A 15,028-nucleotide genomic window follows, 5' to 3' on the forward strand; every position below is an offset into this window, starting at 1 on the left:
TCTGCCTACATTGCCTTTACAGACAACACACAACAAATCATTCTTACATTTACTAAATAAAGGTGTTATGGACTGTGGTTTCAGGAAGTCTTGAGTTCAACAGACATTTCAGAATATACATCTGGTATGCAGACTCAAGTAAAGCACACAACCCCACTTACACGTCTGAACCTACCTGCTAGCTGTACTGTTCTCAGCCATCTGCAAGAAGACAGCAAAGTAAGGTCTTGACTTTCTAGTACCAAGACATGAAGAACTGAAGTAATTGGAAAACAGACAGAGAAACAGACTGACTCATTACAGAGGAAGGAATAACCCACCTAGTTATCCTCTTTTCAAGAAATGCAGCCTACAAGCATAGATGTTCATCTACACACTTTAACAGCACACTGATACACTACAACACTGTGCCTACACTGTCTGAGAATTAGTTCTGTTGCTTTGCTTCATCAGGTACACAAGAAATTGCAATTCCTCAAACAAAGGAAACTACCGAGTAAAGCACAGGATCTATTACTTCAAAACTGATTTTCGCTTTTCTTCCTAAAGTAAACATTGGGTAAAAAAATGTAACTCATATCTCGTAGCGGTGGTTGTGCCACCATACTATGGCAGTGGTACATGACTACACGAAGAAGCTAGGCCAGAATTAAGCTTTTAGAAAAGAATGCCCATGAAAAATTAACATCCCAGTAATGGCTAGCATTAAGAAAGATTTCTGAATATTATTCTGTTGTTCAGATAAAATTAGATGGATTTTAACTGTATGAACTTAAAGATGCAGTTTTGAACAACAGCAGACATCAGAGCTTGCACTGTACTGTAAACTTCATTTCCAGGAGACAAAAGCAAACAATCAAAAGCTACTAGAAATAAATGTAACAACAAGAAGCAAGAACATTTTCAAGGCACCTCCTTTTCTATAGCTATTACATTCAAAAGGACAGTTCAAGCAAAGAAAAACACCACAAAATAACAACACTGAGACAGAAACCAGATCAGATGATCCCAGAACCTGTCTTCTTCCTGGAGATGGGTCAACTGGACATTGCCCTAGTTCTTACTCCAGTTAGTTGGTATCTCTAAGCTTCTCTCACCTCTTGTCTAGTTACAGAGACACTGTTTGCTGAGACATGCAGGTGCTGTAAAAGCTTATTGTTTAAATCTTCCAAAGCCCCTCAAACCCTGGTACAAGAAAAAAATAACACGTTGAGTTTTGTTCTACACAGTCATTTTGAGTTTATTACAAATCATGTTTTCAGACTACTATATTAATAATATTCTACAAAAGATTTTTTAAAAATTATTCCTTATACTTGTAATGTATGCTCAATAACAATCTTCTGGTTATATCTGATAGCATTCCACTTGTTAAATAACACCTGCTTGTGTGTAGGAATAAGAGCTCTTCAAAACACAAGCAAAGTCAAGGGCCCAAACCCATCATTACAGCTGAGTACAGTTTGTATTACTGTGGGCAGCCCCATTACACCACTCATGAGGTTTGGCATCCCTAGGCCTTCAAAAACCAAGGCAGACAATGAATCAAACAAAGTAGAAAAGATCCTCTCCAACAGGCTAAGACTTCAACAGCAGAAAACAAAACTGCATGCTCAAACTGCACCCCATGGAGACATACAGCTCAGAGCTTCCTCTAGCACGCTGCTGAAGAGCTCTGCATAACCTTGTTCAACAAACCCCTTCCTCAGCCATTGCTCCAAAAAGAAAACAGAGAATGCAAATACGCTTACCCGAACATCCGCGGGCTACGCAGATCCGAGCATAGGCTGGATCCCCTTTATACGGCCTGCCTTCCAGTGCTCCCTTTTCCCAGTGTTCAAGTAAAGAAGAACTGTTTATGCTACTGCACTGATAAAAATCACCTCAGAGGGGCCCAGAGCTGCCCTCATAGCTCATAAATTATATAGCTTTACTCTGCTTGGCACAGGCTTGAACTCTGTTATAATTTAGGTTAAAAGACAACACAAAGTTTCTGCCTTTTCAGAGCCCTTCGGCAGTTTTGCTGCTGAACCACGGGTTCTGGTCAGGCCCCTACAGGTGTTCTTAATTAGGAGAGAATCCACATTAGGTACTAGCCTTAAAGATACATTTGTCTTTTGAGAACAAGCCTTAAAAACTCAGCCATATCATACCGTCATCTTCACTGAGTTATGCTTACAAAGAGCACAGATAAAATAGCATTTAATCAGAACTGCTGTTTCCCTTCACAGGCAAAAGATCACGAAATAGCTATCCCGCAGAATGAAAGCACTGAGTTATCTCATCCTAAAGCGAGGTCGATTCACCTGCCTTTGACTCGCTTTAACACTTAGATTTAAAAAGTTTAGAGGCAAGAATTGTGTACAAAAACCAGCACAGAGACTTCTTGAAGAATTTGATTATCTTTGGGAACAAAACAGCTGGCCTCTTTTTCACATTTTTAAAAGATTGAACTACTTTAAAAGACTTCACAGATAGTGTGAAATGCACAGAAATAAATATACAGCTGCAGTCTGGGTGGTCATTAATGGCATATAACCTGTGAGGATATATGGAAATAACATTCTTCATTTTGAAAGAGTCAGAGGAGAAAAAGACACAAGCAATTAAGCCACAGAGTGCCATGAAACACACTAGGGCCCTTTCCTAATGCTGGATAAAATGAGACAGGCTTACAAAGGCAGTGCCACTGACTTCAAAGGTTTTTTCAGGACAACTGCACTTTCTTTCCAAGCACTAAACTTCCAGCACAGTTTAGCAAGGAGTCTATCTCATGAAGCAACTAGCAGGCTGCAGAGATTTGTCTAGTCAAAGGTTACAAAATGCTGTCAGTGGGGTGTCTTCTTACCCAAATTATGAACTATGAATTATGAGCTCAATGTCTTCTGGTTGGGCCTTCATTTTTGTTCATCAAAGGACTGAGGATCACTTATAGCCTGCGGAAGTTCCCTGCCAGGGTCTCTGTAGGTGGGACAGTGTTCCTGGAGGTTTCTGCCTGAAACCACTCTGAAGCTGTTGTGCTGTCTCTAGATTTGAGGACTAATAACTCCAGAACATAAGCTTTAAGAAGATCCTAGGACTGAAGGGGCTAGGGCAGACTTCCACCAGTACAAAAGCAGTGCAAGGTTGCAGTAAAAGGCTCTAGGCCTACCTTAGTTTATTTGGGATGCCATTTTAGTACCTAGAGCAGCTTAGTGTCCTGGAAGTTGAGGGATAATACAAACTTGCCTTTATCTTAAGTGTTGGACTGTGCCATCTAAATTATAATTTTGGGAGGCACAAAGGAAGAGGGAATACTCATATTGCCCCATTTTAACTTAATTTAGATGTTCTTATTCTGGACCATCTCCTACAGCAGTCCCCATGCTCCACCAGCATTTATGGAAGGTCTAAGAAAACCAGCCTCTGCATTTGTGCTTCTCATTGAGATGTCCAAGTATGCGGATAACTTTTAGAACCAATGTCTGAGCTGTGAGGAAATTTGGATCACTTGATATAGCCCCAAAATACAGTTATGCGATTCTTGTAGCACAGACCGGCGAACCTATTTGTGAACAGTAATCACAGAAAAAGGTCTTCCCAGAGAGAATCTCTGGGTTGGATTTTAATCTCATTGATCTTAGGCTAACACAAGTTAATTTTCAGATTAATTTCAGAAGGGTGGTTTTAATGTCTCAGTATTCCCACACATACTTGACTATTTTCAGAACTACCCAGGCTACAATTTCTTTCATTAAAGGGACCAAACGGGAATCTGCATATCCCTGAACGAGTCATATAGTACCTCTCTTTTCAGGACCTGCAATTCTGTATTGCTGTAACAGCAACCTGAACTGAAGCTGCCCAGATCTCTCATCTGCCCTACAACATGTGATGCCAGCCTCTTTAGGAAGGGATATCCTGCCTTCCTGATACTGGCCAGTGGATGTTGTCTGAGAGAATATATGATGAGTGGCATGCCCATCAAATTATGCTGTCATAGGTGGATTTTCAGCAGCAGGTAGCCAAGCTTGCCTACACAATGCATTTGGCCATGAGTATACAGACAGTGTGGGTTCAAGGAAGTTTGGGTTTGCAGATGAACTGGTGCATACCCTATTTGGCATCCTGTACAGGTCAGTACCATACATAATATTTTGATTCAGTAAGTGTTGCTTCTAAAGAATCAGTGAACTTTCTTCACCATCTTTTATTTCAGAAGATTTCAGTGTTCTCAGCCTCTAGTTTATCCTAACAGACCCTACAGGATATACATGTTATTTATTTATTTATTTATTTTAAAGTTTGTAAGGAAACACTGTAGGAAAATTGTTGGGAGTCACTGACTTGTAGCTTCACATTTGTGCTGTTTCCTCCTAACTTGATATAAAGAACAATCAATAAAAGTCTGCCTTCAGTCTGATTCCTGTAAGTGTAACTTCTCTGTCTTTGTACTGATGCATCTAAGGGCTAAACTGAGTTCAAGGCATCGCCATGCAAAATTAAATCAGTTAGCCATATTTATTAGTTCAGTTCCTTCAACTTGCTTTTTGGCCACCTCATTCAGAAGAAAAGAGAAATTTCCACATCTACGGTGTCTTTTCTTCGCCAGTTTTCTGAATCTGCAATTACTCTTATGGCAGTTTTACAGTTCCCCTTTGTCCCACCCTAAATATGAACAGATCATTTCTCCATCTTACACAAAGTACGTAAGAGGTTAAGTTGAATTTCTGAAAAAAGTGATCACATTTATCACTGAATTCTGACTATTCAGAGACTGAAAAAGGCAGTATTTAGTATAACAGGTATCAAAATATGAAATCATTGCTTCTTATCTCATTTGGACGTAAACCTTTCAGAAGATCTCTTTTCTGAAAAGTCAGTTCTCAGTACAACATGAGATGAATGCCACTCTAGGAAATCCTGATTTACCCTCTGCATTATGTAATTCTAATAGCACCACCCTCTTACTTTTTAGAAGAAATTTAATTTTTTAAGGAGTCATCACATGACATTCAAAGAAATAATAATAGAGAATCAGTCCCTAATGAGCAGCACATGAGTGTCTCACCAGAGAGAAAGTCTCAATTCCGCTTCTCCATAGGATAACAGTGAGCAGGGCTTTTCTATCTTCACTGAAATCAGAGGTGCCCTAAATGGACTTGCTGGCCTAGTGCTGGTCAGAGTCACCAGCTGAATTAGGAACCTACATCTAGTGGTGAGACTACTTTCCACTCTCCTGGGAGCGTATTTTTAGTTCTGCATGTCTAGAAAGTCCTCAGCATCACCTCAACTACTAGTGCCAAATTGCCACTCATTTCTGAAAAGTTCTAACATGAGAAGCAATTACGGAGAATAAGATTCTTGGCTGAGAAAAACTGATGCTATCATTAAAAAAAAAAAAAAGAGATATAGCAAAGCAATAGCAGTAATGATATGAAAAGTAAATAAGCACATGAGATAATATAAAGATGCTGACTCGGGCAGGATATTATTTCTAATATGAACTAAGTATCTCTCTTTTTTATAATACTCATTTCACCAAAATAGATGCATTTAAATTGCTGCTTAGGTGCCAATATTCATTGCTGCCTACAGCCTATTAGTTCAAATGCAGAGTTCATTTAATTATGACTAGGTCAGTAATTGTGCTAATGAACAAGGTGTACCCTCAACCACTTGCTGTAAGATGAATAAATACCCATTTACAAGATGGCTTTTTATAACCTCATAGAGGCATACAAGAAAAAAGTGCTGATCCTGTGCAGGCTCGAGTGAAAAGTTAGATGCCATGGAAGCTTAAATTAAAGATGGGACAGTTTCTCATGCACTATAAAATCTGTGACTGACATGAAACAAGACTCTACTTACCATCCATGCACTTTAATTCTCAGCAACAGAAGTTACAGAATAAGCAAAGTTATTAATTGCTTAACTAGTTAATTGTGCTGCTATAAATAATTTAAAGAGTTTTTCTCTTTTTTTTTTCACTGCTAAATACCTGATATAGAAAAAATGCTTTAGTCCCAATTATTTATAAATAGTTTTGTTTAGATTATTCATATTTCCAGTGAGCATTTTTACTTTGGATTGTTGTACAATTAATAATTATTAATTTAATCATGTTGTTAGGATGTCTCCAATATAAACAGTTTAATTCACTACAAAATTAATGAGGAAGCTTCACCTGACATCTTGTATCTATAGTACAGCTTTGTAAAATGGTTGCCTTGTTCTTCTTGCCTTCCAAAATAGGGAAACGGCTGTTTGATTTTTTTTTCTTAACTAAATGTCTTCTGAACACTTTGTACCACAATCCAAACTTGAATTCTTTAAGTTCATAACATCATGCAATGCAATTTCATCCATTCTCAAAGGATCTGATTCAAAGCTTTGAGACTAATGACAATCATTTTCTTCATGGATTTTGTAATAAATCACAGTGTGATGGGTTGTGTGAGAACCAGCAAGTTACTTTTTTATCTTCTGCATCCTCTGTAGAGAGTGCACTGGAGCTAGTTCCAGGTATAATTTGGGGCTTGGCATGATAGATAAATGTAGAGGACAAACCCCCAGGAATGAAACTAAACTAATGTATGAAAAAGGCAGGACTGGACTTAAGAGTGCTGTAGTTTTGTAAAAGAACTTCCATTTAATGGCAGGGGTGCCAATACGCTTACTCGCTAACTTGAACACTAGGAAGCTGTCTAACATGGCTGCCTCTCTAAAGCAGAGATGGGGAATGAGAGAGCACCCTTCCAAAACAAGTCAGCTTCTTCACTGATGAAGTGACATAGATACCTCTGAAAGAATATGCTGTATTTGTAACTGGAATAAGTCCTCTTTCAGTTTTATTTAAAAAAAAAAGAGAGAGAGAGAGAAGGAGCAGGAGGAGAAGAAGAATTTTCTTTAACTGAGGATTTTGTCCAGTAACTCAGAAGATTTCTGATTATAGCAGTGAAACATACTTTAAGGCTAGCACTTAAAAAAATTTGCTGGTTTGCACTAGCAAACCAGCAAATTCTTTATTACTTGTGTCAATCTCCCAGGTTAAATATGCTTAGTAATGCTGGCAAAGCAGCAAAATTAACATTGGCTAATGTCACATTATCAGTATCTATTTTCTGATGATGATGATGGAAGGAAACAGGAACATGAGTGAATTGCAATATGCAAGTAAAAACTAAAAGAAAGCAAGCAGCTGGGACACTAAATTAGAAAAAGACAATTGCAGAAAAGGATATGAAGGAAGAGAAATAAGAAGCAAAAAGGAACACAAAGATGGGGAACAACCTGGTAAAGAAAGGAATTTGATACAGATACTAATTTACAATAAATGTAAGAAGTCTCATGAAATATGCAACTATAATGCAAATGAATATTCTCACAAAACTTGTTTTGTCCAGATGCCTGTGTTACTGAGTCCCATAAAACTCAGTTAAATCATACCTACATCTTAAGGCCAGAGGAGTTCACCTAGTCCAACTTCTTTCCATACGTGGTGCATTTCTCCCAGCTGTCCCCATACTGAGCACAGGAACTGTGCAGGATGAAATACCTGGCATTTTATTTTAAATCTACATTTTCCTCATATTCTTTACACCCTCTTGGAATATCCAAACCTTCAATTTATTGAAGGCACTAAGTATAGGCTCTTCTTTTATGTGGGCAGAGATCGGTCAATGTGTTCTTAGAAGAGCTGCCAAGAACTGAACTGTCTTTGTGAACAACTTGCTGGTTTTCATTTTAAGTTCAATACCTTTGGAGATATTATTTTCCTCATTTGACGCAAACGTTCAATGACAACCTACAAATCCAATTGCAATGTATTAGTCAGAGGTCTTCAGTTTTATTGATTTATTTATAACCAGCAAAAATGTTTCTTTAAGAATGTTAAGAATGCAACATTCTTTTCAATTTATGAATTTATTTGAAGAAAAAACATTATTCCATTTACTATCCTCGTGTTAAACTACTGCTTTTCAAATCATAGACTTCACCGATGAGCCTCAAGGACTTCTTTCCTTCCCCATGCATTACAGGACTTCCTACCTTCCTTTCTGCCTTAAAAAATGAAGTAATTCTCAGTGTTTAGGCTCTAGGCAGTTTTTGGCCCCAAGTTTTTTTTCTCACAGTTCTTTCCTGCTGCTGAAGACGCGGCTGTTATGCCTTGATCTGCTACGTGTTGGTGCCTGTGCGTGCTGGGATCCTCTGCTTGGCAGTGAGGCTCTGCTCCAGCCCTGAGCACGGGAGTGCTGGCTGCAGCAGGGCTGAGACTGAACTCAGTGCCACAGAGCTCTGACACAAAGGCTGTCCCATCATCGACGGGTTTTCGCTGTTACTTAGTCCCTATTCTTAAAGTCTGAAGGAAGGAATTCAGCAGTGCCTAACAGCACTGTGTCCTTAGTTCATATTTGTGCGCAAAGCCAACTTTCAAGGTTTGAAAATGAGCTCTCTTCCCTTTTCTGTTTGGTGTTGCTTTTACTCAGTTTGCTACTTTGGCAGCTGCAGTAGCCAGTCTGCTTGGAAAAATCTTACAAAATTACCCCTGCAAAATTAATTGATTTAGGTTAAAATTATCCACAGTAATGAATTACTTTTCACCAGACATTCAAGTTTGGACATGTTTGCATTTATAGCAGGGGCTCTGATATTCTGACTTATCATGTTATAGGCAGCTGCAGTTAGGAGCACGTTTTCTTAATTGAATCCTGCTCCAGTTTAGTGGATCATAATAAAAGAGAAAATCCTCCTAGGCATCTAGAAGTGCAAATACATAACTCTTCTGCTTATTTTCCACTGAGGATGCTGAGGAACATCCTGAACTAGAAAGATCAAATTAGGAGGCTACAAATCAAGCAAGACTAAGCTTTTATTACTGACATCTTTCAAAGTAAGAGGGGATCCAAATGCTCCATGGACTTCCAAGGGACATGCACTAAATGTTTAACAGGTATTCCATTCAGAGTGTTTTCCTGTCTAAAAGTGACTCCTTTTGTTTGTGAAATTTTTCAATTACTATGTGAATCTTTCTAACCTGCAGTCTCTAGTGCCTGAAACCTGTGTTGGGACTTGCATTTATCCTCATATCCAAAATGATGTAATGAGAAAACATCTAATGTGCTCAGTCCATTAAGGAACTAACATGGAAAGTCTTGGAATGCATATTTTTGCAATTAGCATGTTTGCTGACAAAAGCTATTTGTGTGTTGATGGCAAGCTGCGTCCTTATTCCTTTTTATAAGCAGATTAGACTGCATTAAAGTATCTTCAGAGCTGAAACATGTCTGATGCTGAGCAGCATGCCGTAAGTGCCTAGTGGGCATGATTGAGGAGAAATTGCTTGGGTACAAGTACCAACCTTCCAGGTTAAATCCCAACTACAAGGATAATTTATACTGTCTTTTACATTTTAGAGACTGTGAGCCATTGCATGTATTGCAGGGCAATGTGATAGAGCACAGTGCTGCTACTGCTGAAGTTGATATCCCTTAAGTGTCTACTGTATCCATTAGGGTCTGAAAATTGCAGATTGCTGACTACATGAATTACTCTGGAGCAGTTCAGCATGTGTGTTGAGTTTTTGCTATCAAAAAGCTCTGGTGATTCCACATTAGAAAGTAATTTTCCATATGGCTTACTGGGAATTTAGGCACATAAACAGATACTTAGCAGCAATATTTAATGCAGTTTATTGAACAGGTTTACAGAGTAGGGACATAATTTTCAGAGCTTTGTCAGTTTCTGTCTGAACACACTGATTATGTGCCTGGGAATTTGACTTTTCCCCTTGTATTTTATTTTCCTTTGTTCTCAATTTTGATGATAAAAGGGAAATGCAAAGGTAGGATTGTGCTGACACAGTGGAAACAGACTCCAGTGTAGTTTATAGACGGAACCTTCTGCAAGAAATAATGTTTATGTGATCATCTTGTCTTGCTGCAGATGTTTCAGATTAAGCTTCTTGCTACACGATCTGCTCAAAATACATGCATAGGTACTATAATAGAAAATTGATATGGAATAGAATTTGCTATGAAATTACAATAAGGAGTTTAGTACCGGCATGGCAAGTTGTTTGCATGTTTATGAGCAGAATAGCAACTGAATACAACAAGGACCTGTTCCGTAATCAGGTCTGCTGGGTGCCCTTAGACTACAAATAAATAGCAGCATATGGGTTATGGTTTCATTTGTACCCTACTCTAAACATTTTAGAAATGCCTTTAATAGTCCCCATATGAGCAGGGACTGCAGGGGACTGCTGCTTCTTCATTTGCTCTGCTTGGGCTCCCCTCCCTTCTCCTGGAAGGAGAAGAGCAGGTTCTCCATGGGCTATTTTCATCACTCCTAATATCAATTACAGTTAATAGCAATGCCACTGTAACTACGATAACTAGTATTCTTCCCACACTTACTATCCAAATAACATTTTTTTTTTTTTTTTTTCCAGGAGAGAGTTGTCCTTTACTTCAGAGGCTTTGTAGAACAAAGCTGAACCTAATGACCTATTAAATCAGTATACAAGAACAACTCTAGCTGCCCATAGATTCTCCAGTTCATAAATGTACCTCTCAAAATGTTCCTTGATAGGTGCCATCTCAACCACCCTTCTGCCGCAGTCCTAGTTTAAAAGAATATTTTCTCTGAGATCTGAGCCCATGCTCCATGGGAGCCGTCCAGCAGGACAGAAAGTTTCTGAGCTCAGGGTGCAGTGAGGAAGGGAGCCAACAGGCATGGCACAGCGACACCTCTGACACAATGAGTGACACTTCAGTGACATAGTGTCAGATCTGGGGAACTGCCTGCCACATCACATTTGGGTAGTGCCTTATCTCACAGACTGTTTTTTGTCTTCATTTTGCTAACCAGAACTTGGAATTTTATAATTGCTCAGCTCTGGTTTGGAAATTTGCTTTTCCTTTTCCTAAACCAACCTGTTTTATTTTTATTTATTATTATTATTGTTATTTTTAATTTGGCACTTTAAGTTCACCTTTTTTAACAATTGGCAATATTTTTCTGGTCAGTGAAGGTCACAGATAAGGTTCCAGGATTTGGTATTGTCAAAAGCTGCCATACCAAGCTCCTCATAAATCATTCACATCAATCATCCAAACACTCTTCAAGTGTTTGCCATGCTAACGTGATTTCAGCTCAGGAAGAAAGGCAAATGTTATTAGGGCTCAACGAAGCAAATGCAGGAAAGGATCATTTAACATAACACCAATAAAACGGGCAGTAGTTGACACAGTATTTCTTGTCTGAATTATGCAAATGACTTAACTTTTTGTATTTATGACATTTTCTCTTGAGTCATAAAGCCTGATGTGTTAATTTTATGGGTAAACAGATTTTTGTTGGATTTTCCAACTTAATATACATTTCCTCAAAGGAGGAATACATTTTTATGTACAAATTTCATGGCCTGATTCTAAACTGATAGTGTTTTTACATATATCTCTTAATAACAGAGGTAATTTCTGAAAAGATCCAAACATTAAAGACAAAATATGCCACAGTAACTGAATGATACTGTGGTAATTTGTAGAGCCTAATAAAAGTACATACTAATAATCGGGTTTTCTCCTGAGAGTCACAATTGGGCAGAGTCTGCTAACAGCATCTTCATTTCAATGCCCAGTCTCATCTAAAAGAGGTCCAGTCTTTGAAGTCAGTGGATACTGAATCAGACTTTAAGAGAAACACATACATATTTATATTATAAAAGCCTGAGGTTCCTTTCTATTTTTTTCAACTTCAATGACCAACATTATAAATCCTCATGTGTTGTCGTCCCCCCCCCCCCCCCCTCCCCCCTTTTTTTTTTGATGTTTTGGGGCAAGAATTAACATATTAAAGTTTAACTAGCAGGGGAAAGGGGCTCCATCATATTCTGGGATTCTATATCAAATATTTCAAGATTTCTACATCCATTTTGGATATGAGTTAATATGAAAAATTAAGATTTGGATTTTCTGCGTCTGAAATGCAATTCTGAAAATGTTCTCAAGCTTGAAATAGCTTATTCAAGAAACTGCAACACTTTTTTTCCTTTGACTCTGTTTTAATGTAAAGTGTATTTCAAATTTGTATTTCACTCTGAAGAATCTTAGGAATTGGTCTGTATCAAAAGAGATGCAAGTATACACTTGGTACAGTACTTTATAGTTTTCTGTATGAGATCTGGCTTTATCAGTAGCAATTAACACTATCATATTCTAGTTAAGCTGACACAGAGAAACATGAACACACTCCCCACAACAGCAGGATTTTGCTGTTTGTGAAATATCTCATCCTGGATAGAAATTTTAGAGGATCCATACAATGGGCAAGTGAGACTGCTCCTTCCCCTCATGAGGCACACCACCATGTCTCCCTTGAAGTAACCTGCAGAAGGGTGTGTGAATAGTGGGGCAGGATGCAGATGCTGCTCTTTCATAGAAAGATTTATGCTGACAGAACTCACTTAGATACCTCTGAAGAAAAGCAGCTCGTAAAACAAGGCCTATGGACAAATTCTTGAAAACCTTCAAGACAAAGTGACCCAGACTGATTATCTGTACATTCCTACACTAGCAGGAAAACATATACGTTTGTCCCAGGAGCAATTCCCTCTCCCAGATTTACAAATTTTTTCTCTATACTCAGACACAGAGGGAAGACTGTTAAAAAGGCACAAACCTCCAATCTTTCCCAGAGCGTAAAGATTTCCAACTGTGAATCCTAGGAATGTTGCAGCATATTAAAGACTGTACTGAAGTGGTTCTGGAAATCAAAAGATTTTGAGGCTGTACTTTGATATTTTTTCAAGCTGTTATTCTCCCTCCTTACTTTCCCATTATCCATTTTAATTGTCTTTCTGACTGACTGCAAAAATTCAAATTCAGAACACGTATTTTCAGTCTCATCCAACCTTAGTTGTTCGCCCTATAATATCTATGCAAAGCATTAATTACTAAACTGAACTTGCAGACATTTAAAAAATTGTTTCCTTCTCTCTTTGAAAGCGTTCCATTCATCATACCATTTAATTCATTAAAAGTGCTGAAGCATCTCAGGATACCTGCATCTTTTTATTTCCCCTCAGCCCCACAAGTGGAAAAAAAGGGGGGGAGGAGGATTTTACACACACTAAAGCTTACAGCTTTGATCTCTCACTTCTTCCTGCTCTGTGGAGCAGGAAGCACTCAGGCTGAGGATCATCTGCAGCCCACTGGGATTAAGAAAGGTGGAGTGAGGAAGAAGCTGCAGAACAAGCATGTGCAACTAGCAGGGGAGAAGGTTGTTCTGGGAACAGAAGAATTAATAGCTTGATGGTGTGTGTGTGTGTAAAATTAGGTCACCCTAATTTTTCAGACTATTTTAAGACCTGATAACTACTCACAAAGCAGTAGTGCAATAAGGCCAGAGAATTTTGGTGGGGCTTTTAGAAAAGTCACAGACATCTGGAGAAGTGGGAGAGCTCACAGAATGCATGAGCTTAGCAAAGGGGAGCTCATCACAGGAGGAGCTCAACAAGGTTTTTGCTGGATATCCTACCATATAAGCACTTTCTGGATTTCCTAATTAATCATAAAATCTTACTCATCTGACTTCGAAAGCTGAGTCAGACAGTATCCTATGTTCCTTAAACCATGAGTAGAGACTCTCCCAATCCCTCTCCTAGGGAAGTTCTGCTCCAGGAAATACCGTCTGATGCAAATTATGCCAAGGTACCAACAGGTTGACTTGCTTGCTGGACTTTTAGCATTTCTCGACTTGTTCCATATAGTGGCAATTATTTTGCTTATGCAAAATCTCTGTCCTACTTTTTTTCATAGAGAGGAAGAAGCAAGGCTGTTATTGTATCTTTCTGGATGTTTTCCTCCTCTTTCTTGTTCTTCATCTTAATGTTCTCTTGACAGACAGTCAGTTTTCTTTACCTCGTTCACAAAAAGCCACTCAAAAAGGCAGAAGCTCATGGGATAACTCCAGGACAGAAAAGGAGAGGTATTTTTACTGCAAGGGAGACACAAAAAAGAATTAGCTTATTTCATTTGAGATTCATGAATGCCCTTAGCAATGAGGCAGGCTGATGGCATGTCCTCTTCACTCAGGACAGACGCTTCAAAACACAGGATGCTCTATAGCACACTTCAACGTATGTCCCCATCTGCAATTACAACTGTGGATGAAACACTCAAGCACATGCAGCACAGCATCATAGAAAAACAAGGTGGGATGTTTAACCAACCTTCCAGATTCATGAACTAAGGAAATTACATTAAGAGTGTAGACTATTTGCTTTAACACAGCCATTCATTGACACAAGAGAAGCAGAACTTGCTTTATGTAAGTTTGTAATTGTTGAAATTAATAACTGTGGCTCATCACTTTCTGCCGGACTACACCAATTTACTGTGCTCTTTTATCTCAATTACTTTCTGTATGTGTCTTATATTTCTCTATTAAACTCAAGTAGTTGTAACACTACGGTAATAACTTTGACATACTTAGTATTACATGATGGGCTATTTTACATTATCCTGACTGCCTTATTTATATTATAATTATTAGCGTCTATATAAAGGTGATCCATTGAACTAATAAGGTTTTCAGACCACTGCTGTAACTCACTGATTTTCTTCTTTTATGCGGGAATTTACCTTGCACTGGTAGTTGGGTTTACCTTCACTTTTATTCTGACAACTGTAGAATAAAGGTGTCCAAAACACGATTTTTTGATATTCAACAGTTAGCACTCTGAAATCTCATGCAGATGTTGTGTGGTACATTACCCACAGAGTTCTCTTGAGAGGAATCTGGGTAATGCCTTCTGAATGCCACAGTCCTTTAAGCCCTTCTATGTCTGCAGAGTTGAATGAGTTCCTGTCTCCTTCACTGTTTACCCTATCTGTCCTGTGGGGACACTAACTTGCAATCAGTTCTACCACAGTTTGTAAGTCAAGTAAGGATGTAATAAATGAAGATGAGATATAATCCAAAAAAGACACTACTGATGACAATCTGGTCTTGTTCAGGTCTTTTGCACATAGTAGAATTTTAA

General features: G+C 38.5%; 1 protein-coding gene across 4 annotated transcripts in view; it reads right to left on the bottom strand.

Annotated features, from left to right (window-relative positions):
- SLC39A10 (solute carrier family 39 member 10) overlaps positions 1-15,028 on the bottom strand; it is a 117,349-nt gene that overhangs the window by 82,682 nt on the left and 19,639 nt on the right. Inside the window, exon 1 of one of the 4 annotated variants that reach the window (XM_035332257.1) lies at positions 1,752-1,991. The exons of the other annotated variants lie outside the window; for them this stretch is intronic. The gene's annotated coding sequence lies outside the window, so the exon portion shown is untranslated. Of the gene's footprint in view, positions 1-1,751; positions 1,992-15,028 lie in introns of those variants that run through there. 4 annotated transcript variants of the gene reach the window in all.

Source organism: Oxyura jamaicensis, chromosome 7 (assembly GCF_011077185.1).
Source record: "Oxyura jamaicensis isolate SHBP4307 breed ruddy duck chromosome 7, BPBGC_Ojam_1.0, whole genome shotgun sequence".
NCBI lineage: Eukaryota > Metazoa > Chordata > Aves > Anseriformes > Anatidae > Oxyura > Oxyura jamaicensis.